Raw genomic sequence first — 27,956 nt, 5'->3', positions numbered from 1 at the left:
GGAATTGCTTTCTGTTCATATCACAGCTACGAATGGGGCAGAAATGATGACTGCCAGAAAGTCTGAAATGAGGAGGGAATTATGGATAACACCCCAAGGAGCAGCTTTTCCTTTCACAGTCAGCACAGATCTTAAAAATATTTTTCTTGAGAAATGAACAAAGGTGACATTTTTACCCTTTGGGCTTAGAAGCAGGTCAGTGCACATTTCGAAAATAAATAACTCTTGGCTGATTTGATGCAGATGTCATCCACAGCTGTCCAAGCAGGGCAGAGGGCTGTCAACGATTTGCCACAGATTTACATTGAGCATTTTGGCAGAATTCATGAAATGTAGACTACTTCCTTATAGAATAGTTTGTTTCTTTCTGCTGCTTAAATCTTTACTTTTAAAACAAATATATACTATGATACCAGGTAACTGAGTAAAGAGCCATCTTTAGTCTACAAACACATGTTAAACATTTTTGAGCACTTATTAGGCACAAGGTGTTATGCTGAGTGCTTAAAAGATGGATGAACACTGGGGCGCCTCGGTGGCTCAGTCGGTTGAGTGTCCAACTTTGGCTCAGGTAGTGATCTCACGGTCCGTGGGTTCAAGTCCCGCATCGGGCTCTGTGCTGACAGCTCAGAGCCTGGAGCCTGCTTCAGATTCTGTGTCTCCCTCTCTCTCTGACCTTCCCTGAGTCATGCTCTCTCTCCATCTCTCAAAAATGAATAAACATTATAAAGAAAAAAGATGGATGAACCCCTAATGTATGACAGCTACTTATTGCAGAAACCTATAGTTAATGTATTATCAGCTGCTATCAATGACATCAAATATATATTTCTCAACAGAACTGTTGATAAGTTTCTAGAGAAGTACTGTCCAATAGGATTTTTTGTGATGTAGAAATATTCTTTATCTGTGTTGTTTAATACGGTAGTCATTAACCATCTTCTGTTATTGGACACTTGAAATGTGGTTAATGCAACTGAAAAACTGAATTTTAAATTGTATTTAATTTTAATTAATTAAAATTTAAATAGCCACATGAGGCTAGTAGGCATGGTATTGGATAGCACAGTTTCAGAGGATCAGACCAATCAAGAAACCTTTGTTTCTAAACCTCTCAGACACATAAATTTTAAGCATGCAGGATTTTAAATGATACTTTTATATTAAATAATATTATTCATATTGCTACTAAGGCTCAAATCTGGGTTAATGAGACGATTATACTACTTACTTAGCTCTGAGGTTAAGAATGGATTTAAAAACAAACATTAGAATATGCGATTAAATATATAATTTAAAGACAAAATATGTCTTGGAAAATCTACTGGACATTCTGGACTTTCATAGACTAAAGAAGACACTGGGGCTTTTTGATATTATAACAATCTGGAAATTGAAAAATTAAGGTATTAAATAACTTTGGCAAAAGAATGAAAGCAAATACAGAAAGTAAAAGTCATTAGTGTCAAGCCAATCTCTTGAGGAGGAACTATAATGCTTTGGCAAAAATTCAGAAATTGAGAAATTGAAATGTCATGTCCATAGAGACAAAAAATACCTGAGAATTATGGGGGATACAAGTTTTACAGTCAAAGATTCTCAGCCCAGTTGGACAAATAAAGATAAAAATGCAGACAGCTATGTATCAATGCAAGAATCAGAGAACAAAAAAGAATAATCAGAGGATTATCATATGATAACAAATTATTAATTGTCAAATTAGAGGTTTATAAAGACATGTTGTGAGTTCAGAGGAAGCCAAACTCACATTGGAAGTCAGACTGAGATTTAAAGTTTTAGCTCTCTACCACTTAATCAATTTTTCTCCTTGGCCAAATTACTTAACGTGAGTTTCAACTTTCTTATCGATAAAATTGGAATAATGTTGCTATGAAGGCTGGTGTAGTACCTAACACATAGTCACATACTAAAGACTACAAGGCTACTCAAGTGGTTACAACTATTAATTACGACCACCAGGATCTTCTGGAAGCAGAGCAAATATAAGAAGTGTGACAATGTTGGTGATAGTCAATGAATAAGTTAATTTAACTTGAATAGAGGTTGTTGGGGGAAATAGTAGGGAACAAGTTTAATGGGTAGGATCGGCCCACAGAATTTCTTTTCTTTGAAATCCTGACAAAAGAATTTGGGTTTGACTGTCATTGGTAATGAGAAACAATTGTAGGCTCATGCCAAAAGTACTAAGTGGCACCACCAAAGATAATTTGAAGAAAGGCAAGGAAAACAGTTAGGAGGATATTATAATAATTCAAGTATGAGATAGTGAACTTGAGTGAAATGGTAGCCGTGGAAATGGAAATAAAAGGACAAATATAAGAGACATTTTAAAGAAAGAATGCGTTACACTTGAGCTTCCCAGACTGTGTGCCCAGATGTTATAAGTGAGTTGAGATACTGATCATGAATGACTTGGGGGCAGTGGGGATCACCCTACGCCTCGCTGGGCAATTACTTCCAGACACAAGCAACTTTTTTTTTTGGTTTATTCAATGCATATAATATTATCCTTGCCTGTGCGGGATGTGACATGAAAAATTCTGATATCACTGAACTCAAGTGCTCAGTACCAGAGTAGATATAAGGAAAGAAGTGAATCAAGAGTTCAAATGACTATAATACTTTCATTCTTCAAAACAACGTGGGTGGTTCTGATAGAAATGGTATTGTGGATACCACTGGAATTGTGGATATTCCCATTCCTGTGATATGGAATATTCAAGTAAACAGGTGCTTGGAAAGATAGGATTAGAACAAAGATGAGAGGTTTCTTAGAGATGGTATTGCGTGCATTTATAATGGAATACAGTCAACTGCATCAGGCTAAAACAACACCCACAGGCTGTGGACTAATGCTTTGCCATCAACTTGTCTATATTTCCTTTGTCTCTAGGTCTATTCTATTAACTATTTTCATTTCATCTTCATCTTAGAGATAGAGAAGCATTGTGATATTTACAAATCATACAAACATCAGAGAAAAGGCTAATACCTTGGCTGATATAATCGGGTTAGGGGCGCCTGGGTGGCTCAGTCAGTTAAACACCCAATTCTTGATTTCAGCTCAGGTTATTATCTTGTGGTTCATGAGGTGAGTTCGAACCCCACATCAGGTTCTACGCTGACAGCATGGAGCCTGCTTGGGATTCTCTCTCTCCCCCTCTCTCTGCCCCTCTCTAGCTCTTGCATACTCGCTCTCTCTCTCTCTCTCTCCCCCTCCTCTCTCAAAATAAATAAATAAACTTAAGAAAAAAAGATTCAGAATGAGTTATTTACTCTAAACCAAGAAGATAAAAATCAACAAGTGTACCTAGCGATGCAAAGGTATTTGGTGCCACTGGACCATACGTTATAGGTAAGAGTACTGTGGGAATATGTTTCAAGGAAGCCTGAGAAGAAATAAGGGAATGCTTTACCCTTTATTAGGTGAATTTTTCATTCTTTTCTTCAGGTCCCTTCTGAAGAATTTGCTTGTAACTTGGCAAAGTTCCAAATATCTAATTAAGCTAGGATCGATTTGTTTGCAATACTTGTGGTGGCCAAACCACCTGTCTACTGCAGAAGGGGCAATAAAGAGCAGCCATTGTGTGAGGAGAAAGCTCAAGGAGAACAACGAAGCCTCTGTAGTAAAAAATGGAACTACCAGGAGAGAGAAAAAGGAAGCCTCAAGCTAGCCCTCTAAGTATTGGTATGTAATTTTTACAATAGCCCCAGCAACTCAGCAGAAATCGTGTCTAGGGCTGATGCAAAATAACAAACAAAAAGTAAGTAACATCATGTAGGCTTAATAAACCCATCGAAAAGCCGAGTGTGTCAGGGTGGGGCTTTGTTTTATTTACCTCTGGCCTCCAACAGCTGAGCTTTCAAACCACTTCCCCTTCTAACACCTGAAAACCACTGTGCTGTGTGTGAGGTTGCTGAATATTTCTGCTGTGTGTGAGAGCGCCCTAGTGCCTGTTCCATCAGCCCCGGGTGCTTATGCAGTCCGGGGTATAAGCGGATCACTCAAAAGAAAGTGTCACCACCTCAGGGCCTCCTGGACTTTGGGGTCTGGGAGATGGGCAAGGTAGAAAGGGACATAAGCTCCTGTTCCCCTCCCTGGATTGGGAGTTATCCTCAGGTCAGCTTATTCCCTCACCTTCCTGTTTATTCCCATCTCCTTCTCTTCTACTTCCCCTTTTTCTTGCTTCTCAAAAACTAAAGTGGTGGAGCACCAGCAACAATAGCCAAAGTATGGAAAGAACCCAAATGGCCATCGCTGGACAAATGGATAAAGAAGATGTGGTATATATACACAGTGGAGTATTACTCAGCATCAAAAAGAACAAACTCTTGCCATTTGCAACTATGTGGATGCAACTGGAGGGTATTATGCTAAGTGAAATTAGAGAAAGACAAGTATCATATGACTTCCCTCATATGAGGACTTTTAAGAGACAAAACAGTTGAACATAAGGGAAGGGGAGCAACAATAACATAAAAACAGGGAGGAGGACAAAACAGAAGAGACTCTTAAATATGGAGAACAAACTGAGGGTCACGGGAAGGGTTGTGGGAGGGGGGATGGGCTAAATGGGTAAGGGGCACTAAGGAATCTACTCCTGAAATCATTGTTGCACTATGTGCTAACTTGGATGTAAATTAAAAAACAAACAAACAAAAAACTAAAGTGTTGGAGAGGTAGTGAAAACAGAGGGAAATGAGGTCAAGGTTGGGAGTTGGGGTGGCATTCCATGCTATTTCCTTTTTTCTCATTTTTTTTTTTTAAAGAGAGACAGAGAGTGCATGAATAGAGAGAGGGAGAGAGAAATAGACATGGAGAGAGAATCCCAAGCAGGCTCTGTGCTATTAGCACAGAGTCCGACGCGGGGCTCAAGCCCATGAACTGTGAGATCATGACCTGAGCCGAATCAAGCGTCAGGTGCTCAACTGACTGAGCCACCCAGATGCCCCTCTCCTCATTTCTAAGGTGGCTCTGTGTAAGCAAAGGAGCAAGTGTAGCTAAGTTGATTGTGCCCTGCTGCACAACCAGAGGGGATGCCATTTACAATGTGGCATATGATACAGACCACTTCCCCGTGAGAAATCTACCTTATTGGATAAGCAGGTGCAATGGAAAGGAGGCTCATTTATTTTGGCTCATCTGAATTCATCCTGCTTCAGTTTAAATTCTCCTTTTTTGCCGGAGGGCACCTGCTTACAACCATTTGGTCAGGGAATTTGTTATTTAAAGTGCAGCTCTCTTATAAACAGATAGTAAAGCCCAGAAGGAAGTTTTCTCAGATCAGGGATTTTCATTAGGTTCCCTCTTGGTCATATTCCCCACAAGTTGCTCTGTCATCCTGAGGGTATACGTCTGAGAAACTTCAGAACTCCTTGTACATTGTTTCATATTCCAGAAACGATAAACTTACTTTATCTTTTTCTCCAGTTGAAATAATCCCAACTCTCTTAGGTTGCCTTCCAGTTTTTTTTTTTCAATCTATTTCAACAATTCTCTTAAAGCTGTCAAATGCTAGAATCCACAGTTAATTATAAGTCATGTGCTGTTCTACCACAATTTAAAAAAAAGTGTACCTGTATGCATGAATGGGGAGGCTCTTCTAAGCTGTATGGTGATATTTTCCCAACTCAAAATGAAATATATGGTCGCAACCCCCATAAATCTCTGAATTAATCAGGTAGTTAATAAATATTTATCCATGTTTTTGTGGACGAGTGCGTTTTTGGGAGACTGAGGTACAGGGGATGGAGAACATAAGTTGTCAGGGCTCTCTGAGAGAGAAGCAAGAATAAGATGATGATCGGTTACATTGGTTATTCAGAATGGGTTCTAGGGGAGAATTCTCTGCTGTCTGGCGCATCTCTACAGGCCCTTGGCGCAGGAGGGCAGGGAAGGGAGTTCCTCCGAGGGACAGGTGAGAGAAGAGGCTTTGGGATCAGGATGTGCAGGCGGGATGAGGACGAATAGGCTTTTGCACAGCTTGGCAAGCAGACTTATGAGCTACTAGTTGTCCTTCTCCAAAGAAGACTATGTTGTAAGACTTGGAGATGGGTGTTTTGTTTAGTTCTATGGTGGATTTTTGTTTGTTTTGTTTTAGCAATTTCACAGCAGGGGCACTTGGGTGGCTCCATTGGTTCAGCACCCAACTCGATTTCAGCTCAGGTCGTGATCTCACAGTTTGTGGGTTTGAGCCCTGCATCATCAGGCTCTGCACTGATGGCATGGGGTGTGCTTGGGATTCTCTCTCTCCCTCTCTCTCAGAATAAATTAATAAAACATTTTTAAAAAAAGAAACTTCACAACAACTCTACTGTGCCACAGAAAGAATGAGGTTTTTTTTTTTTCTCCTTCTGTTCTGTTTTGTCCATGTCTAATACAGACAGAAAAAGTAAAGCAATGTGCCTCTGTTTGTGGTGGATGAGTGATCCAGGGAATAAAAATGAGAAAACTCCAAAATAGGGGTGAAGTTTAGAGGCAGATGGAAAGCCACTCCTGTGATGAAGAGAGGCTGTGACCTCAGAGCTCGAGCTCATCACTCTGTCTACTAAACTGTGAAATTGCATATTTTTTAAGCCCGAGTAAAAGAGCTATTTTTTCCCTTGTGTGATAGCCAGCAAATGTGGTGGATGTATATTATCTAATAAAGAGAATTATGTGATTATAATTTAGCTTGGGGCTATTGCCTGTCAATTCATAACAGTAGGTTTGGCAAGATCAGCTGATTTTTCCATAACGATATCTTAAGCTCTCCGAGTTCCTATCACACAACTCATTTGTGGGGGAAATGAAAATGTCGTTTCCTTCCACGAGAGATCCAAGTTATACAGTCCACACACTCTTTCACATGGCTCCTCTCTTATGTCACACAAGTAACAGTTATGAGAGTAGAAAGTGACGTTCATAGTGGAAAAATAAAAGTTCAAAGTCCACAGGTAGGGTACAGGCAAGACAACATATCGTGTATCTAGACAAAGGAAATGCCATTCACCTATGAAAAAGATGCTCCTACGTCTATATTAACTGAAAGGAGAGATGTTCATGTTGCCAGTCCTGTGACAAAGGCATGGCCAGGAACAGAACGGAAAATGCAGCATCCCATTCACGACAAATAACAGAGAAGTTTAGAGCTTGGCTCTGGGAGCCAGATAGCCTGGGTTTGAATGTTAACTGTGAAAGTTTGGGCAAGTGACTTCCCTGTGCCTCAATTTTCTCATCTGTAAGTAGGAATAATGATGGTGATAGGACCTACCTCATAGAATTGTGTTAATATAGGACAATGTCACACACACAAAGTAAGTCTTAAAATTTAAATACTCCCCAAAAGGATGACTTTCAAAAATGGGTCACTTTCTTACCTAATGGATTATAGTCCCAGATGCTAGTTTTTGAAATGTTTAAAAGATTTTCCAGTTCATATATTTTTATTTGGCTCTGCAGAACTGATGATATTTTCCATCATTATATGGTATGTGTATGAAGAATTTATCTCCACATGATAAAATGATAAATCTTTTGACACATGATAAAATCTTTAGTTTGTATTTACAGACACCAGCATTCCATTTGCCTTAAAGTTCTTCCAAGATTGTTAGATATAAAAAGGAGAAAAATCATAGTTTTGGTACAATTCAATAAACTGGATTCTTGTCTCCAGATTAGCAGCCCAAGTGGTAAGGACTATGATTAAAACAAACAAACAAACAAATAAACAAAACTCTCCAGGGGTGCCTGGGTGGCTCAGCTGATTAAACATCTGACTTCAGGCCAGGTCATGATCTCATGGTGAGTTCAAGCCTGGCATGGGACTCTGTGCTGACAGTTCAGAGCCTGGATCCTACTTCAGATTCTGTGTCTCCCTCTCTCTCTGCCCCTCTCCTGCTCATGCTGTCTCTCTCTCTCAAAAATAAATAAACATTAAAAGAAATTTTTAAAAAATCTCTCCAAATAGAGGACTAGAAATATAACTTGTATGAAATATCATTTATATTGGATATTTCTTACCCCAGAAGTATGTGTACAGACCTTTTTATTTATATGTCAACAGTAATATTTCCCTATTTTTCAGTATAGCAGATGGGGAAGTAAATATATGCACAGTTAGTTTTGGCAAACTTCATTCCCCAAACATTTGCTGAGCATCTAGTATATGCCAGCACCATACTGTGCTTTTAGAAAAGTTGGTACTTATAAACACTTGAAAGTTTGATGTTCTGGCAATATTTCCTTTTGTAAGCTCTGGGTGTGCTTTCCTGTATTTTTTCAGAGAGCTTTCCTGTATTTTTCTTCCTGTAGTTTTTTTTTTTTTTCCTAAGGTTTTGGAAACTTGGTCCAACAGAATAGAAGGAGTCAAAGCAATCTTCTTGGGTTGCTGAAATGTAGCAAGAGGAAAACTATTCCTATTTAAGGGGGTCCCTACTCTGACCACCCTCTGGTGGGTCAGGAGTCAGGTGGAAGCATTGCATAGAAGCAATCATTTTCCCAGCCTCGGTCTGATTCACATTCACGGATGATATTTGGTTCTTTCCATTTCCCGTATCCCCAGAGAAATCCAGATGTTTCTAAGCATAGTTAGAGAGTAGGCTATTGCTTATTTTTAAATAAGATTTTTGAGCCCCTCAAAGCCATTTTGAAGGAATTCAAATCCTTTCGATTTGAAACTAAGGTTTAAAAGCATTTTCACTGAGGTTTGAAACATGTAAAGAACACAAATAACAGTGAACATTCCATGAACACGTCTCCTGTGGAAATGCTTTCCTGCAATACTGGCTCATTTGACATGCATCAGCATCTACAAGGTAGAGGCTATCATTGCCCGCCATTTTATAAAGGGAGAAATCAGGCCACTGAGGGTTAAGCAGCCTGCCTAGGACGAGGCAGGGAGCAAAAGGTAGGACTTGGACTCACACACAGATTACTAGCTCTGCAGACTGTTCACAGCCATTGTGCAAATCTGTCAGACAGGTGACCCCAGGACTGTGTATGGCCAACACTACCTGCTTGGTAGGAAGATGAAAGAGAGACAATCAGATACATAATAAAGCCCTCATCATTCATTATCTTATCCTTCTTTCCCTACGTTCTCTGATCCTACAGGGGTAAGGTATTAGAGTATAAATAAGATACTAGAGCAATACAAAACCTACTTGAAGAGGATCAAAATCATCTGATTTTAAACCTCAACTATTTAAAATATGTCAGTTTTGAGAAAGTGTAAAGCATTTTGCAGTAATTTATCTTAGAGCTCTTAATTCTACACAGGCAAAATAAAAGCTACTAAAAATTATCATTATTTAATTTGGAACTTCAAAAAGGAAGTGTATGGAAGCTTTGCTTTGATACTCTGAACCCTATAAACATGTGTAGTTTTAGATTCTTGCTGACTTTGAAATCCCACCTGACTGGGCTAGATTGCTCAGACTTTCTCAGAGCTGACATCAATATTTTTCGGCTCCTCCTTTTAAAGACTTTTGATTGTTATTTGTGCCACATGCACTATTTAACCAACTGGGTTCATATCTGTAGAAAACTCAAACTGTAGAGTTTTGTATTGTTTTTAGCATACATAATATTAAACGTTGCTCCAGCTAAATAAAAAAAAAGTTAGCTGCAGTAGCTGAGGGTTTTACATAAGCCACAAATAGGCAGTGTGTTCTCCAAAAAAGCAGAATTAACAAATTTCATAGAGGTCAAACGTGTAGGTTTGGCAGAACGGTCATGGATGCCTCATTACAGCTTTTAGAAGAATGTGGCATTTTTGACTCTAAGTATCAAAAATGCTATTATTAAAGTGAATTTTAAAAATGTGTGAACAGAATCATGTTGCCAAGGGGATTGTAGTCAGTTATTTTTTCCAGAGAGATGTCAACACCTAGTGGAGGGAGGGTGAGGGAGACAGGCTACTGGGCTTTCTTCGCACTTGTGTGAGTGGTCGTTCTTCATTTGTCAAAGCACTATAGATGAAGGAAAGTGATTTACATGTTGAAAGAACTCTGAATGTGACATTGATCAATCTATTTGACCAATATTAATTAAGCTTCTGGCATAAACCAGGCACTGGATTAGGAATTTTAAAGCAGAAACAAATTGAACAGAGATCTGCCTTCAGGAACTGTATCCTGGTTGGGGTAAAACAGAAGTTTCCTGGTAATATGATGGCACAGTGAAAGCACAGGAAGAAGAACATCCAGTTCTTTGCAGGGGGAAGGGGGGAGACATGGACATGGGAATTTGCAAAGCCTCCTTAGAAAGGGTGACCCTTAAGTTAACTGCTGAAATGAGAGTGTTTCCCAGATGCACACAGTATTCTAAAATATTTAAAATACTCCCTTAGTGGAGCGTCTGAGTGGCTCAGTCAGTTAAGCCTTTGACTCTTGATTTCGTCTCAGATCATGATCTGATTCTTGAGATCAAGCCCTGCATTGGGCTCTGTGATGACAGTGTAGATAGAGCCTCCTTGGGATTTTCTCTCTCCCTCTCTCGCTGGCCCTTCCTCACACACACACTCTTCTCTCTCAAAATAAATAAATAAACTTAAAACAAATAAAATACTCCCCTAGAATAAACAAAGACACCGTTGGTGACATAGTCTAGCACTGTACTGTCTAATGATGTAGCTCACTTGTGGCTATTTAAGTTTAAATTTATGTTAATTAAAATTAAATACAATTCAAAATTCAGTTTTGCAGTTGGACTAGCCACATTTTCATCACTCAGTAGCCACATGGGGCTAGTGGCTACTGCACTAGACAGCACAGTCAGACAACAGATCCATCATCACTGAAATTTCTGTTAGATCGTGCTGGAAAACTGCTAGCGGACAAGAACCGCTTGAATATGAGGTTTAAGGGTGTGAGTGTGGCAAGGGCTAAGCCTGGACGTAGAGGCTGCACTCAAAGAATGGAGGGCTTACACGTCACACCACATTGCTCAGACTGTATATCCTTTAGGCCAAGCATCAGCAAATGTTTTCTGTGGAGGGCCACATCATAGATATTTTTGACTTTTGGGATCACATAGTCTTTGTCGAAACTACGCAACTTGCTGTTGTAGCATGACATCAACCATTAGACAACACATATGAGTGAATAAGCGTGGCTGTGTTACGATGACATTTTATTTGTATAAACTGCCAATGGGCTGGATTTGGCCTGTAGACCATGGTTTGCTAACCCCTATGCTAGACCACTAGGAGCCATCTGAAGGGTTTGAAGCAAGAAAGTTGCACAATTAGATATCTGCTGTAGAAAAATCATTCTAGTAGCAGAGAAATGATGAATTTAAGGAATGTGAATTGCAAGAGTGTAATAGTCCAGTCATAGAGGATAAAGGCCTGAATTCTAACTGTAGCCTGTTAAATATGGTTAAAGAGAAGGAAATGTATATGTGCTTTTAAGTTGGATGGCAGGGAGTGGGTGGCAGTGGAGAAATATAAAATGACATAGAAGTATAAGGATTGGGTGACTGGGGAGATGGTGGTGGCACTTATTGGGTTAGAGAATATGAAGACAGCTCTGGACAAGGATGATGACTTCAGTTTGGGTCAGGTGGCATTTGAGCTGCCAGACATGTGAGTCACCAGCTGAGGTACAGCAGCTGAAGCCTTGAGAGGGGGGGACAGGCAAAGTGAGAGGAAGGCAGAGATGGTACCTTACTTATTTCCAACCAAAAGGCCAGAGTTCCAAGGGAACTGAGAAGGAATTGTTACAGGCATAGGGAGGAGAGCCAGGCAAGAATCAAGGGAAGACTTGCAAGTGTTATTGAGAAGAGTAAAAACATTCCATGGAGTTTGGCAATTAGGAGGCATTTTTGGGATGTTACTCAGAATAGATTTTCTAAAACAAAACAGAACAAATAATCACCACCAAAGTGTCTGAAGCTTCCTTTTGTGGAATGTGAGGCGATAGCTATGACTTTTCATGTTCTTGGGTTTTCTTTCGGTGTTAAATGTTAAAATTAAAAGCAAGCAGATGATTTAGGTCCTTGGATCTCACCTCGTAAATGACATGGTCCACCAATCACTCTATCTGGGGTGAAAGGGCAGGTGAGATATTGTCTGGTCACCACTGAGGTAATCTCTGTGCAAACCTCTTGGGTGAATTTCATGCTGTGGGGGTTGGAAAGTTGCTAGACAAACCTTATAAAATGACATGGAGTTCTGATTTTAGGGTACTTGCAAACAAAAATAAACAAAAATGGTGGACATAAGACAAGGGACCTAGAGTAAATGCGTAATGACCACTCTTGATACATAAAAATATTTTATCCTGAAGCCACCTTAATAAAGAAACTAAGTAGTAACAGCTTTAAGATAGAATCATGTGATTTGGAAGTGTTCCATTTCACAACTTAATGGTCAAAAGGATTAGTCATCCTTTCGATGGAGGAGTTTCAAATGACGATTTATAGCCATCTTTGAAGTTTATATTAGGAAAATATTTTAAATGCCTAGTAGATGAATATATCTTGCTCAAACTTTGAGTGATCCACTGTTTAAAATTTTGTCCTAACACATGGAAAAACTCACAAAAATTTGCTCATCGTTTTCAAGAGTAATTCTTGAGAGAATTAGAATTTGTTCCTAAAGGAATTGCTTAATCAAAGCATGGAAGTCTGAAAAATGCATGTTTCTGGGCATGTTCATTTTACCTCTATAACCACTTTAAGGGAAAAATTACATTACATGACAGTAACACAGCAATAACAAAAATAAAGTAAGGAATGCTTTCATCCTCAGTGACCAATTGGCTCACCAGGTTAGACAGTTTTACTGGGAGATGACTTCTTTCTCTGTATGAGCTGCTCTCTTCACCTTGGCCAGACTACGCCCTGACCTGAAGAGCCATCCTGGGAACATGTAGGTTACTTGAGGAGGCAGGGAAATCTCTACAGTGGGACAGTAGGCTGAACTGTATAGACTGAACTCTATACAGAGAAATGCTAAAAAGGAAAGCTGGATACTATACACTAGTCCTTTCTGTTTTTATTTTTTGATACTGAAAGAATGGCAATTCGAATCATAACTGGAATTTTAAAGAACTTAATAAATTTGTAAACTTTACTTAGGAAAATTATTTGGGTAAGGACATCAATAAATATTGTGAAAAAGAGGACCCAGGATGGAAGGAATGGGGAGATTAACCCTATTTGATATTAGAATATATTGTTAAATAATAATCGTGAATGTATGATAATAGAAAAATGAAATATAGATGGCTCAGAAGAGACCCATAATGCATGATAATCTAAAAATAAAAAAAATAGGGAAAGAAAATATTAAATAGATATTATTTTAACTTCACCTTTACTTCCTTCCATGAGTCAGGGTAAATTTCCAATGGACCATAGAGTTAAGAAGGAAAATCAGCAGAGGATAGACTATAGTATTTATCCAAAACGGTGTTGGTTTTTAAAGAAATTATAACAGAGAAAACCAACTTATATAAAGGTGGGAAGCCTGCCATGCAACTACAAACAGCAATAAAATACAATGGAAAACAAAATGTGTAAAATATTTATATAAATGGGATCCAAATTTAATATATTCTAAACTAAGAATTTACACGTATGAATAGCACATCAATTGATATCAATTGATAAGACCCCCTGCCCCCACAAATCCTATGTGAGAGGAAATTCAAGTAGTAACCTAATGTAACTGAAAGTGTTCAACAATAAAGGAAATTTATTTTTTTTTAAATTTTTTTAACGTTTATTTATTTAAATTAAAAAAAAAATTTTTTTTAACATTTATTTATTTTTGAGAGAGAGAGAGAGACAGAGCATGAACGGGGGAGGGGCAGAGAGAGAGGGAGACACAGAATCGGAAGCAGGCTCCAGGCTCTGAGCCATCAGCCCAGAGCCTGACGCGGGGCTTGAACTCACGGACCGCGAGATCGCGACCGGAGCCGAAGTCCGACGCTCAACCGACTGAGCCACCCAGGCGCCCCTAACGTTTATTTATTTTTGAGACAGAGACAGAGCATGAACGGGGGACGGTCAGAGAGAGGGCACAGAATCAGAAGCAGGCTCCAGGCTCCGAGCCATCAGCCCAGAGCCCCACGCGGGGCTCGAACTCACGGACCGTGAGATCGTGACCTGAGCCAAAGTCGGAGGCTCAACCGACTGAGCCACCCAGGCGCCCCTAAAGGAAATTTATTTAAAATGGTTCCTTAAAATTGCTTTATTTATTAAATAATCAATCTGAAAAAATTAAAAATCCCATTCTGTCAGCATATATATCCATAAAGTAAGAAAAGGAAAAAAACTTGGAGTGCTTGGATGGCTCAGTTAGTTGAGTGCCCAACTCTTGATTTTGGCTCAGGTCATGATCCCAGGGTCGTGGAATTGAGCCCTGTGTGGGGCCCTGTGCTGAACGCAGAGCCTGATTAAGATTTTCTCTCCCTCTTTCTCTGTCCCTCTTCCCTGCTCACGCTCTCTCCTTTTCCCTATTCATGCTCTCTTTCTAAAGCAAAGAAAAAAAAAAAAAAAAGAAAAGAAAAAACTTAATTTCCTCAATCACCTTTAGGGCTTTAAGGAAATCATTCAAAGTAAGAGAACAACTATCAGTTAGATGTATGAAAATATTTGTTGCAATTTCTCTAATTGGAAAAATCCTGGCAGCAACCAAAATATTTAAGTAGATTATGATACCTTAACTGCATGGAATGTGTTACAATCATTAAAAGGATAATGAACAGCATTTGGTAATGTGGAAGAATGCTCATGAAGAAACCGTGAGTGAAAAAATGCTATGATAGTTAAGGACAAATACATACTTATAGATAAAGACTTAATGGTCATATAAGAGAAATCACTGTGACTGTGGATTGTTTCTCTTTTCAAATTTCCTTTATGTATTTATTTATTCTAAGAACAATTTTTTAATGGTTTATTTTGAGAGAGAGAGAGTGTGTGTGTGTGCAGGGGAGAGACAGAGAGAGAGGGAGACACAGAATCTGAAGCAGGTTCCAGGGTCTGAGCTGTCAGCACAGAGCTTGATGCAGGGCTCAAACCCACAAACCACAAGACAATGACCTGAGCCAAAATCAGATGCTTAACTGAATGAGCCACCCAGGCACCCCTTCAAATTTCCTTTAATATATTTGGAATGACACATGCAAAAAGAAAAAAAGTTCGTTGTGCACAAAAAAATTGGTAAGGAAGCAGAAATCAAGCAGCATCAATTCACCCTGATTTTTTTTAAAGGTCAAAGATATCTCTTAAGGTAAAAGCACATAGAATCAATTTAGCACACTTAAATAATAATCTGGTACTGATCTAGTAAGAGTCACATAGATAGTTACAGGTAGACTCACACTAAATTTATGAAACAGTAGGTTCCTACTGCACCCTACCTCTAGACCAGTGTAGTGCCTTTTTTCTTTTTGGACCCTAGAGAGTCAGGTAAATGGAATAGTTTAGGCATAGGCTCTAGAGCTATCTTAGTTTTACCACTTAACTTGCTGGTTGCTAATTCCTTAACCTCTCTCTCTCTCTTTTGGTTTCCAGATTCGTAAGATGGAGTAAAAGCAATATATCTCTTACAACTTTAAGAATTTAGTAAATTGATATTTTTAAAAACAACAATGTCTGGAATATAGGAAGCATCTAGTTAAGTGTCAACTATTGTTATTATATTCCTTATTCCTCAAATGCAAAGTATGAAAAGTGATTTGAACCTTGATGTAGCTCAGGACCGTGCTGTAATAAAAGATAGAAACAATCCATTTTTCTATTCCTAAAGACTTTTTATAACCCAAATAATCTAGTCTACTAATATATTCTTTGAGATTCCATGAAAAGAGTTTGCAATGGGACCAAGTAAGGTATTTCTATAAAATTAGGAAACTGCTTATAAAATTTGCAGTGCAAGAAAGTGAACTCATGGAAACTCCATGAAGTAGATGTTTTAAAGATACCTCTCAGATATTAGTACGGATACTTCTTTTTACTTTTTAAAGAACCAAAATCTAGTTTAATTTCCATGAAATAAAAATGTTCATGAACATTGCCAAAGCCCGCCTGGAGAGCCTGGAACCTTCCCTACTCTTCAGAGACTGCCAATAACTCATTGTGAACCCATGGGAGATAGCAGTGACAAAATCCAAGTGAAAACTGCATGAGCTGAAGTTGGCTTATGTTTTCTAAACTAAGAATTCTGTGTGTTACAGTTACAATCTCTGTGTTTTCCATAACTAAACAGATATAGATTGGCCTGGATATTCTCATTTCTATCAAGAGTGAGAATTTGGTTTTAAACTGTGTAGTTACTTATTAAATGAGATGGATGGTTTTGCCTTAATCAGATTAGACTCTTAAGAAATTATGAATCCAGTAGCAAATATGAGGCTTCGGGTATGCAAGACAGCATGGTGGAATGCAAAATAATTGGAGAGAAGATACACTTGAATATCAAAGGTGCTTGATGAGAATTTCAAGTCACGGACAAGAAAAATGCTGAAGGCAAAACACTGGCAAATCAAGGGTGATGAAGAGTGGGGAGTGAGTGAAAAGTGAGAGCTTTTTCTCAAGTACAGATATGAGATGTCTCATACTGTCTAGTTATATGTCTAGAAAAATATTTCCTAAAATGGTAACAGTGGTTCTCATCACATGGTAGGGTTTTTACTTTCTCTACGTTCTCCTATATATTTTTTTTAAATTCTCATCATCATGCATCTCATATTTACAAGAGAGGAAAATGATGAAGATAGTTACATCTAGAGGGAAAAGGGTTTTGTGTTGATATAGTGATACATGGAGGATGCAAAAGTGCACTGGCCAAAAAGTATGTAGAGTGAAGTATTGTGTTAAAATTTCCAGCTCTGTTTGTCCAGTCTGTCTGACACTTAAACTTTCCCCCTTACTTTTTATTATGAAAAATTATAAGCATATCTAAAAGTTGAAAGTGAACATCAATATACCTAACCTAGATGCTTTAATGGTTTTTATTTTGCTATTCTTCGCTTTATCACATCCATTCACCTTTGGTTTTTGATGCATTTCAGAGTAAGTTGCAGAATTCAATACCCTATTTGATACCAAATTTTTAACAACCTCCCCCACCCCTATACCCACATACAACTCAAGACTGGTTCAGAAACCCGTGGTAGACTGTTACGCATTTAAATCGGATCTTTTTCTTAAACCTAGACACTGTTTCCAATCCAAACATGTCCAAAATCAGCTGCCTACCCAGAAGGCAAGGTTTACCAAACCTTACCATGACTCTTTCTATATCTAAATCTATGTAATTTATTCCACTCATAGAATATTAAAGCCAGAAAGGGAAACCATCTAATCTGGAGTTGCCAATGGCAGTGTTTCCAGGAACCAAGCAGGTAACATAAAAAGTGGGTAACTCATGTAAAAAATCAAGTGGATCTCATAATGGAGACTGACCAAGCCTCAGTGTGGGAAGGCAGCAAGGAGAAACAAAGCTACCCAGAGTGCATGTGAAAACAGAATTTTCAGTCGGGGCAAGGCTTCCAGCCTCAGCCTACTGGTTCCAAGAGCCCTTTATCATTTTTCATGAGGGCAGAACACTTAAACATACAAATTTACTAGAATAATTAAAGTAGTATACTGTTAAATAGAATCCTTCTCTAAAAGTATTTATAAATGCAGTATCCATAGCTGTTCAGTTCAATACAGACCTTAACAATGGAACCAGTAATGTAGATATTACAAATGCAAAGATGTGCTATGTTTCTAATTCTTGCAAATTACTTGCCCAAGAAAGCAATATTCTCTCACTTCTGGATTGACTGCCTGTCTGTAATGAACCCTTAAAGAAGAGAGAAACCAGTGTTTTCACTGATCAAAGAAAGAGTAGTTGTAGCATCATTTCTTAGGAATGTTCTGGCAGATTTTTTCTTCCTTCCTTCCTTCTTTCCTTCCTTCCTTCCTTCCTCCCTCCCTCCCTTTCTTTTCTTTCTTTCTTTCTTTCTTTCTTTCTTTCTTTCTTTCTTTCTTTCTTCTTTTCTTTCTTTTTTCTTTCTTTTCCATGTGTGTGGCTTACAAATTAAATAGGAGAATTTACCACATGGAAGGGAAGAACAGTGAGAAAATAGGGATGTAGGGGCGCCTGGGTGGCACAGTCGGTTAAGCGTCCGACTTCAGCCAGGTCACGATCTCGTGGTCCGGGAGTTCGAGCCCTGCGTCAGGCTCTGGGCTGATGGCTCAGAGCCTGGAGCCTGTTTCCGATTCTGTGTCTCCCTCTCTCTCTGCCCCTCCCCCGTTCATGCTCTGTCTCTTTCTGTCCCAAAAATAAATAAACGTTGAAAAAAAAAAATTAAAAAAAAAAAAGAAAATAGGGATGTAGAAGAGTCAAGACATATAGAAGTTATATCTGAGTTTTCTTGTCTAATTAATCATAAAGACGTGGTTATTCTGGCTACTTTCTAGAATTTTCTCCCTCCATGCCCCGCTTATCAAATTCAATCAATGTTTGCTTAAGTTGGTTAATTTTTACATCTACTGAGAATTGAAACCATCTAAGCTCTGCATACTCAGTAGCCACAGGTGGACTTTGCTTAGAAATCTGAAGTTACAATCTTCTCTTTGTTTGCCTGATAATTAACAACAGATAGTTTGGAAATTCCCCTGCTCATCCACACCCTAGGTAACTAATTTAAACAGTATGTATCTAAGCCCTATTGTGTTGGAGTGGCTGTGTTCTGCTATTAAAAAAACTCCACCCAGCCCTGAAATGCTGTCTCATGCAGTTGTGGGTACAAGTGATAAAATTAGTTTCTTTCTGGTGAATGTCCTCTGGTGATAAACTCAACTTAACTACTTGTCTTTCAAAGTTGTAGTGATAAAATTGCTGGTGGTTCTTTGGATGATGTTTATACATTCACACCTCAAAATGTATTTACTCAAGTTAAACCTCCCACGTATCTACCTTATTAAAATGTTTTCACCATATTTCACACAAATTCTTTCAGCTAAATATCTGTCATAGATCAAATTCAGCAGATGTTTATTTCAATTCCACTTCTTCTGACCTCTGCCAGGATTTACATAAGGGTTGAATTTATTGTTGGCTTATCAGTTTATGAAGCTCAAATTTGAGTATAGAAAAATGATTCTGAGCTCTGGTTTTATAATTCCACTAGCTGATGTTAAAAACCATATAGTAAAATTCTAAAACATTTTAATGAAAGAAGTTAATTTTTATTGAATCAATATTTTTAAAGAGGATATAACATTTTTGGGAGAAAGTGGGTCTTCTAAAGCAAAGTTTCCAATATGAAAAAAAAAAAAAAACATTCTATAACTGCTTTTTAAAAAATTTTTCCTTCTCAAAACACTTATTTTGACAAGTTTATTTTGAAGGTGCTTTGCATGTTTTACTTACAAAATAAATAATTCAGAGAAATTTTGTGTGGCTTTTGTTGTGTGACAGGCATTATTCTGAAGATATTCCTACATCAGCCTATGTAATCCTTACAACAACCCTAGTAATAGGTATAGTTATTCATCCCGTTTTTTACAGAGGGAGAAACTGAGGCATACAGAGGGTAAATTGTTCAAAGTCACATAGCTGAAAATGGGCAACACTGAGATTCAAACCCAGGAAAGTCCACTTCCAGATGAGATTGATTTTCAACTTTTTCACTAGAAGTTTACCCACTTCCATGTAGAATTCCTGAAATACTGGGTAAGACTTGGCATCAGTGATCATTAAAATGGGTGAGGGGCGCCTGGGTGGCGCAGTCGGTTAAGCGACCGACTTCAGCCAGGTCACGATCTCGCGGCCCGTGAGTTCGAGCCCCACGTCAGGCTGTGGGCTGATGGCTCGGAGCCTGGAGCCTGTTTCTGATTCTGTCTCCCTCTCTCTCTGCCCCTCCCCCGTTCATGCTCTGTCTCTCTCTGTCCCAAAAATAAATAAATGTTGAAAAAAAAAATTAAAATGGGTGAGTGGGACATGAATAATGCAAAATTGAACTAGATATTTGAATCATTTGCGGGAATTTATTTATTTATTTATTTTAAATCTTAATTTATGTATTTTGAGAGAGAGAGCACGCGTGTGAGCAGGGGAGGGGCAGAGAGAGAGGGAGAGAGAATCCCAAGCAGGCCTCTCACTGTCGGCACAGAGCCCCACTCGGGGCTCAATCCCACCACTGTGAGATCAGGACCTGAGCCAAAATCAAGAGTCAGATGCTCAAACAACTGAAGCACTCAGGTGCTGCATCATTTGGGGGAATTTAAAAGATAAAAGAACCTGAGCCCTGCCTGAGCTGAATCAGAATCTTTTGGGGAATGGCTCATGCAATTGTATGAAGTTTAACAGGCAATTACAATGTGCAGTCAGGCTGAGAATCACTGGTTCAAACCTCTTTAGCTAAGTCTTAGTGCAGGAGATCTCAAACTTTTTTATGCATCAGAATCACCTGGAGGGCTTGGAACACACAAGTGGCTGGGTCCCACTCCTAGAACTTACTTAGTCAGTCTTGGGTAGAGCCCAAGAATTCCTATTACGTTCCCAGGCGATGTTGATGTTGCTGGTTTAGGGAGCATACTTTGAGAGCTGCTGTCTTAATAGGTTGGGATAGGAGTAAAAGGGAGAAGTGGAGCCCTAAAGACACTGAACTAATTCTCCCACTAGCTCATCAACCCTGGTGATGACATATTTCTTCCACTTTGTTGATTTACCCAATGTCACTGATCAAGGATGAAGGGAGAGAGGAAGAAAGAAAGATATGAAGCTAAAGGGAAGTGAGGGAAAAGAGAAAGAGAAGAAAAATTAAGTTCTGGTCAATAAATTAAAGTTTTGTGGCTCTCTCACTGACCTAACCTCATGTCAGTGATAGGTAGAATATAAAATGAGAAAATTTAAAGATAAACATTTCTATATCAGAAACATAAGGCTGTGAGTGAGACTAGTGGGTAGGTAAATTGGGCTGTCAGTTCAGGTTATGAAGACATTTGTTACTTCAGCCCTATAGGGTAACCTGAAAGCCAGAGCTAGGGTCACTCTTTGAAACCAAGGGCAAGGACAGATATGCTTTTTTGCTTTTTTTTTTTTTTTTTTTTTTTAGTTATCCAAGCTTTATATAAGGAGACCAGATGACCTGCCACTAAGAATTGCCTTAGGATAGAGAAGCAGTTTTCAACTGGGGGTGATTTTAATAGAGTAATAAGTCATGGTGGGGGCATTTTGTAATTCCTGGAAATGCTTTGTATATTGCCACAATGAGGGGGGCAAGGGTACGACTGACATCCAGTGGGAAGAGGGCAGAGATGCTATTAAATATGCCACAACTCACAAAAGTGCTGATTTGAGAAACCCTGGGGTAGACACAGTCCCAGAACAGGAACTGGGCCAAGATGCCAGGTGACTTAGTAATGAATATTCCCAATATTACTGTGAACCTGATCACACTCCAGTCGATATAGACCTGGCTCTGGGCTGGAGTCCTCAAGAAGAAGTAGTGGAGGGAAGCACAACACTAGAGAAGGCAGTTCGGATGAAAAAAACTAACCAACTGAGAAAACCTTTTCAAAATGGGTCTACAACACAAAATTCCAACATATGGGAAGAAAAATATTAATAAGAAATAAAACCCTAACAAAAGCAACAATTAAAATATGAAGATTTAATCTATTCAATTAAAATAGTAGAGCAATCTGAAAATGACTTTGCAAATTCACAAATAATTAGGAAACAAATATATGAATAACATCCATAGGAGAATATAAGAATATTTGAAACAAATTAGGTAGATATTAGGTAGATGTTAGGTAGATATTAGGTGAAAGCAATTAATTCAAAGTTGGAAATGAAAACTTAATCATGGAAACAAAAATTCAGTATATGGGATAAAACATGAATTGGGAATAAATAGGGTGAAAAACTACCCTGGCTTGTCTGAGCCTTAGAAATTTCTGGGGCATAAGACTTTAGTGCTAAAACTGGGAAAGCACTGGGCAAGCTGAGAAAATTGGTCATCCTGGACACAGGTGAGGAAAAACTTAGTGGATCGAAAGATGAAGTTGATAAACTGACTTAGAATTCATCACACAGAGACACAGAGATAAAAAATTTGGAGGATAGCATGGGACTTTTATCTAATAGAGATTCTAAACAAAAACAAAAACAAAAATAAAAACAAAAACAAAAACACCCCAAAAACCCAACCAACCAACCAACAAAAACTAGGAAGGACAAAATGATAGAGTAATTGTTTTGAGCAAATAATAGCCAAGAATTTTGCAGAATTGAAAAAAGTTATTAGGCTTCAATTCAGGCAACTACAGCCTGTGGGCCAAATTTAGCCTGCCACCTGTTTTTATAAATAAAGTTTTATTGGAACACAGTCATACCCATTTGTTTATGTATTGTCTGTGGATGCTTTCAGGCTACAGTGGTAGAGCTGAATAGTTGTGGAGAGACCGTAAGGCTGCAAAGCCTAAACTATTTACTATTTGGTTCTTTTTATAAAAATATTGTAGGCTCCTCATTAAATCAATGTGTTGAGTACCAAGCAGGATAAATAAAAGTAAATTCACATCTCTATGAAGTGTAGTAAAGCTGCAGAACATAAAGATAAACATCTTAAAGGGAATGACAGAATCTCACCTACAGAGAATGACAGATTTTACAGCACAATTATACCAACAATAACAAAAGTTGGAAGCCAATGGAATAAGTCTTTAAACTGCTGAAAGGGGGGTGCCTGGGTGGCTCAGTTGGTTAAGTGTGATTTCAGCTCAGGTCATGATCAGGTTTGTGAGATGAAGCCCTCCATCTGCTGTCAGCGCAGAGCCTGCTTGGGATTCTCTCTTTCTCCCTCTTTCTCTGCCCCTCCCCTACTCTCTCTTGTGCTCCCACTTTCCCTCACTCTCTCTCTCTCTCTCTTTCAAAAATAAATACACACTTAAAAAAATAAAGTTCTGAGGGAAAGTAACTATCAATTTAGAATATTTATACACAGGTAATCTATCACTTAAGAATGAAGTAAAAATTAAGATGTTTTCAGTCACACAAAGAGCAATATACATTGTAGTATATAGTACTCTTCTTCCAAGTGGGTCCCCATCTCTACCATTACCCTGAATGCACGATGATTACACATCCCTACATGTCTGTCCTTTTATCTGAGATATGTGTGACTTATTTTGGTCAATTAAGTGTGAGTGAAAATGACACACATCTCTTCCAAGAAGAAGTTTTAAGAAGTAGGAATAGGATTGGAGGATTGTGTTCAATGAGTAATTACACTATTTTTAGGTTCCTGTTGTGTTGGGGAGAATAATAGTGGAAATCCTCAATAACTGTAGAAATAGTTAGATAGTAGGCAAGAGTGTATATATTTGGGTAAAAGGATATATGAATCTACAGCAGATGAGTAAGACGTAAGAAACAAACTTGGAACTTTATGAGACATATTGACCAGTATGACAGAATCGGGAGCCTAGAAGCGGAGTCACTCATATATGGCAAATGGACATATGGCCAAGGAGGCATTAGAAAGTGGTAGGAGAAAAGAACAGACTAAAATAAATAGTACTAAATTGGTTATCCACAAGGGAATATATTAGATGACTACTTCACATCACAAGTATAAATAAAATCTTGATGATTAAAGCGAAAAGGGAGAGGTTAAGAAATAGCTTTACTATTTGGGAGTGGGGAATAACTTCTTTAAAAGGACATCAAAACCAGAAGTGATAAATGACTTATTTTTAAATTTGTTAGCATTAAGATGTAAAACTTCTCTATAAAAAAGAGACACCAAAAAATAAAGAAAAAAGAAGCCATGGGACATAAAATTCACAATGCACACAATTGACCCATGATTAGCGCCTAGAAATGGGTAAAGATTTTTGATAAATCAATATGAAAAGACGATCTATGAGAAAATGGACAAACCATGTGAAGAGGACAAACCATGTGAATAGTCAATAAACTTAAGAAAACATGTTTCATCTTAGTAATAATCAGAAAAATTAAATCAACAATGAAGTGGGGTTTTACATATAACAAATTCTCAGAGCTCTGTCACTAAGCCTGACAAACTGATATTGGGCATGATATGGATTTATTAAATCCATCAATCCTTAAAGTAGGCTCCACGCCCAGCATGGAGCCCAATGTGGGGCTTGAACTCAAGATCCTGAGATCATGACTTGGGCTGAGATCAACAGTCAGGTGCTTACCCAACTGAGTCACCCAGGCACCCCAGGGTAAGATGTAAATTGTTACAATGACTTTGGAGAACCATTTGCTATAACATTCAATAACCTTGAAGGTGCCCATTCCCTTTATGTAGAAACATACTCATTCTAGTATCATTTGAAATTGAAAATGACAACAAATTAAATGTTGAGAGTCTACATGAATAAATTGCAATAACTACATAACAAGTAAATAATTTGAACCAGACCTGCATGTGACCAAATGGATACATCTTGAAGACATACCAGTGAGTGGGGCACCTGGGTGGCGCAGTCGGTTAAGCGACCGACTTCAGCCAGGTCACGATCTCGCGGTCCGTGAGTTCGAGCCCCGCGTCAGGCTCTGGGCTGATGGCTCAGAGCCTGGAGCCTGTTTCCGATTCTGTGTCTCCCTCTCTCTCTGCCCCTCCCCCGTTCATGCTCTGTCTCTCTCTGTCCCCAAAATAAATAAACGTTGAAAAAAAAAAAGACATACCAGTGAGAAAAAAGCATACGCAGAAATCATAAGCAAATGAAACCAAGCAAAACAGTTCTATATATTATTTTATAGATACAGGCAGATGAAATAAAAACATAAAAACATGGCGGCAGGTGAGATGCTGCTTTCAGATCAGTGTCCCTCTACCGCTGGAGGGAGGGACATGGAACTGGGAAGGACAAAAAGAGAGATTCCACTTTGTCTTTTTCATTTTTTTGAAAAGATGGCAAAATGGCAATATTATGGCAGAATGGTAATATGCACGAGATCTGGGTGGTATGTGAGAATTTGTTATATGATTTGTTTCATAACATACCATAATATTTTATTTTACTTTTTTCGTGCCATAATATTTTAAAAATGGATGACATGAGAGGACAGAGAGGGCAGATGGGATGCAACTTGGAGAATTGGGGAAGTGATACTGAAGTTACCAAATCAAGAGCTGGAGTCCCACACTCGCTTGCCTTAAGAACAAGGCTGCAACACATTTAATGTATGCTAAAATGTGCTCCAAGAAGTGACTCTCATTTCCTCCTACAGGTCTTGACGTGTGGATGAGAAAGATCCTTTAGGATTTGAACTCTCATCCTTGACTTAAAACTTGCTTATCATAGCACAGGATTTTTTTTTTTTTTTTTTTTTTTAACACATCAAGCTAGATTTTGCTGGTGTGGCTCCTTTTGCAGGAGAAAAGAATACAAGCCAGGTAGTGGAGATGGGGAAAAGCATGTAGAGGTGAATGGGTTTCCATTTGGGGGGGTATCAGCATATTATTCAGGCCCCTCCAGCTTACACAATAAGAAAAAGAATCACATTGTCCTTGAAAGATGAGGGTTGGAACCCTAGCTCTTAAAGGGATCCTTCTAGCTCACTTTTTATGTTCTCTGATTTCCCTGGGACACCAGCTCTCAACTGGGCTTTCACTAAAGCCATCCAAATTATCTGAAGGTCCCTAAACCTGTTTCCTTCAGAAACCCTACACTATTTATTCTCTAACTTGGCTGCATTCAAATTAGAGCCAATTTTAAAGGATGAGGGAGAAAAAGTCAATATTTAAGCCCAAGCATAGTCAAGGCTGCCTGCAGAGTACGAATGTCACTTCAGAAATAGCCCTCTTCTCAAAATGTAAACCAGATAATGGCACTCACTCCTTTGCTTAGGGGTCACCAATGACTGCTGGGGTGAACAACATAAGATCGAATCCCTGGGCTGATGCCTCTTCGTTAAAACCATCTCTTGCCACTCTTCTCTTGATTACCCTTTAGCCATTCTGGCATCTTTGCCAATCCAAGCTGTCCCCTGTCTTACATATTCTGCACCTGCCATTTCTACTGCTTGAAGTGGTTCTGACTGCCACGTTTCCTGTGTCCTGCTCATTCTTACTGTTTGGTGCAGCAGTTCTCAACCCTCACTGGGCCCCACCTCCCGCCTCAAGGTTTTGATTTAACTGGTCTTGTTTGGCGCCTTGGGAATGGGTATGACTTGTAACTGCTCAAGTGATTCTAATGTGCAGCCAGAGTTGAGACCCAGCGCTTTGGTTTAAATATCACTTTATCAGGGATCAGAGCCCTAAAGAGGATGTCTTCTTTCTATCTTCTATCTCAGCTCCTATTTACCTCCTTCAGAAGTCACTACCAGGTATTTCATGTGTTTACTTTGATTAACTTGGATCTATCACTTCTACCAAACTGTGGTTCTCCAAGTGCCTGGGTCAGCAGCAGTATCTGAAAACTTATTAGAAATGCAAAATGTTAGGCCCTGTCCCTTACCGTCCGGTGATTCAGATGCATGCTAAAGTTTGAGATCCACTGCCCTAAGTGGAAGCTCTAGGAAGCTGGGACCCCACTTGTGTTGTTCACCCCGCATTCTGATCCAGCCAAACCCCAACCTGGAGTAGAGGCTCAACAAATCTTTGTTGAAAGGTTGTGTGGGTGATAGCACATTTCTTTTGTCAGTAGCTCACATGTCAACTGAAAGTTGAATGAAAGGAGCAAAACAAGCAAACACACACACAGAAACTGCAAAACAGATTATTACTCCGTTTCTTAAACTTCCAAATGTATTCATAAAAGATTTTTTTCCTCACCCACCATCAACATACAAAAATTTCTGCATTAGATATCTGTTCCACCTTTTTCATCCAGAAAATTAAGCAAATTGAAATGTACCTAAAATTACTTGTCATAAAGATGAGTTTACCCTATTTTTTCCATTTTCACCATGAGGTGAGATAATTTGTCTAAGTTATCAAGTCAATTTACACAGGGACAGCTGTTGACAATTAGAATTCTGTTCCATGTCCTTCCACTTCTAAAATGTGGAATCACGTACTAAAGAACATGGGCCAACTCTACGCCTTTCTTGAGTAGTGATGTGTATAAATGAATATATTGCCTGTATTACCATGAAGAAAGAAAAATAACAATCTAAATGTCTAACTATATGGAAATGATTAAATCATGGAAAAATGATTCATCGTTAAAAATGATAGCATAACTCAGATATTATTCAAGATATTTTAAATAAAAAAGCAGGTAAGGAAATGGCTTATAAAGTATGATAGCACTTATAGAAAATCATATTTATAAAATATATTTTAAAATGATGAAATTCTAAAGGATCTGTATTTACTTCACAATGATCACCCCCAGGTGTTGAAACCACAGAAAACATATATTGTTTCATTTCTGCAGATCTATATTTCTAAGAAATTTTCTTTAACACTATGTGTTACTTCTGTAATAGGGAAACAGTAAACCCCTAAGAAAACATTGCTTATATATTGCACCAAATACACACTATCCAGTTAAACTTTTTTTTTTTTTTTTTTTGGTGTTATTCATCTTGTTTCCCCTGAAAAAAAATCTAAATACCTCGGTAAATATCACTTATTTTGGGAAAGGCTATCAGTAATTAAGGTCAAGCATTCTTCTAAGAATCTGAAACCTAAAGGCCCAGTTGGGAACACTGCAAGAACTTGTAAGTGCCATCTTGACAGGTGACTGCTTTCCTCTAAGAGTGTGGCTGCAGGTAGGATCCGTGTGCCACCATTTCCTCCATGGCTGCTCATTCGTCCCTGCTATGAGTCCTTAACTCTGACCCTGTCTCTTCTCCTCCATGGCAAAGTTACTATGTCTCACCTCTGTAGTTACCCATTCTGGCTTGAGTTTCCAGACTTATAAACACATCCCATGAACCCTTTGCCCTCTCTATCTCAATGCCTGCAGGGCATTCCCTTCCCCAACTGAGTAGCTGCAGGAGTCA

The 27,956-nt window shown here is 38.6% G+C and overlaps 1 protein-coding gene and 1 non-coding gene across 4 annotated transcripts in view; both read right to left on the bottom strand.

The window, feature by feature from the left end:
* Positions 1-27,956, bottom strand: part of FYB1 (FYN binding protein 1) — a 157,078-nt gene that overhangs the window by 125,351 nt on the left and 3,771 nt on the right. The gene's annotated exons all lie outside the window — the stretch shown is intronic.
* Positions 13,882-13,966, bottom strand: TRNAR-UCG (transfer RNA arginine (anticodon UCG)). Its single transcript has one exon. It is a non-coding gene; the product is annotated as a tRNA-Arg (tRNA).

The sequence above is a fragment of the Prionailurus viverrinus genome, chromosome A1 (genome assembly GCF_022837055.1).
Source record: "Prionailurus viverrinus isolate Anna chromosome A1, UM_Priviv_1.0, whole genome shotgun sequence".
Classification (NCBI taxonomy): domain Eukaryota; kingdom Metazoa; phylum Chordata; class Mammalia; order Carnivora; family Felidae; genus Prionailurus; species Prionailurus viverrinus.
Note: the sequence above shows the minus strand (reverse complement) of the source record. Positions and strands in the feature narration are given on the sequence as shown.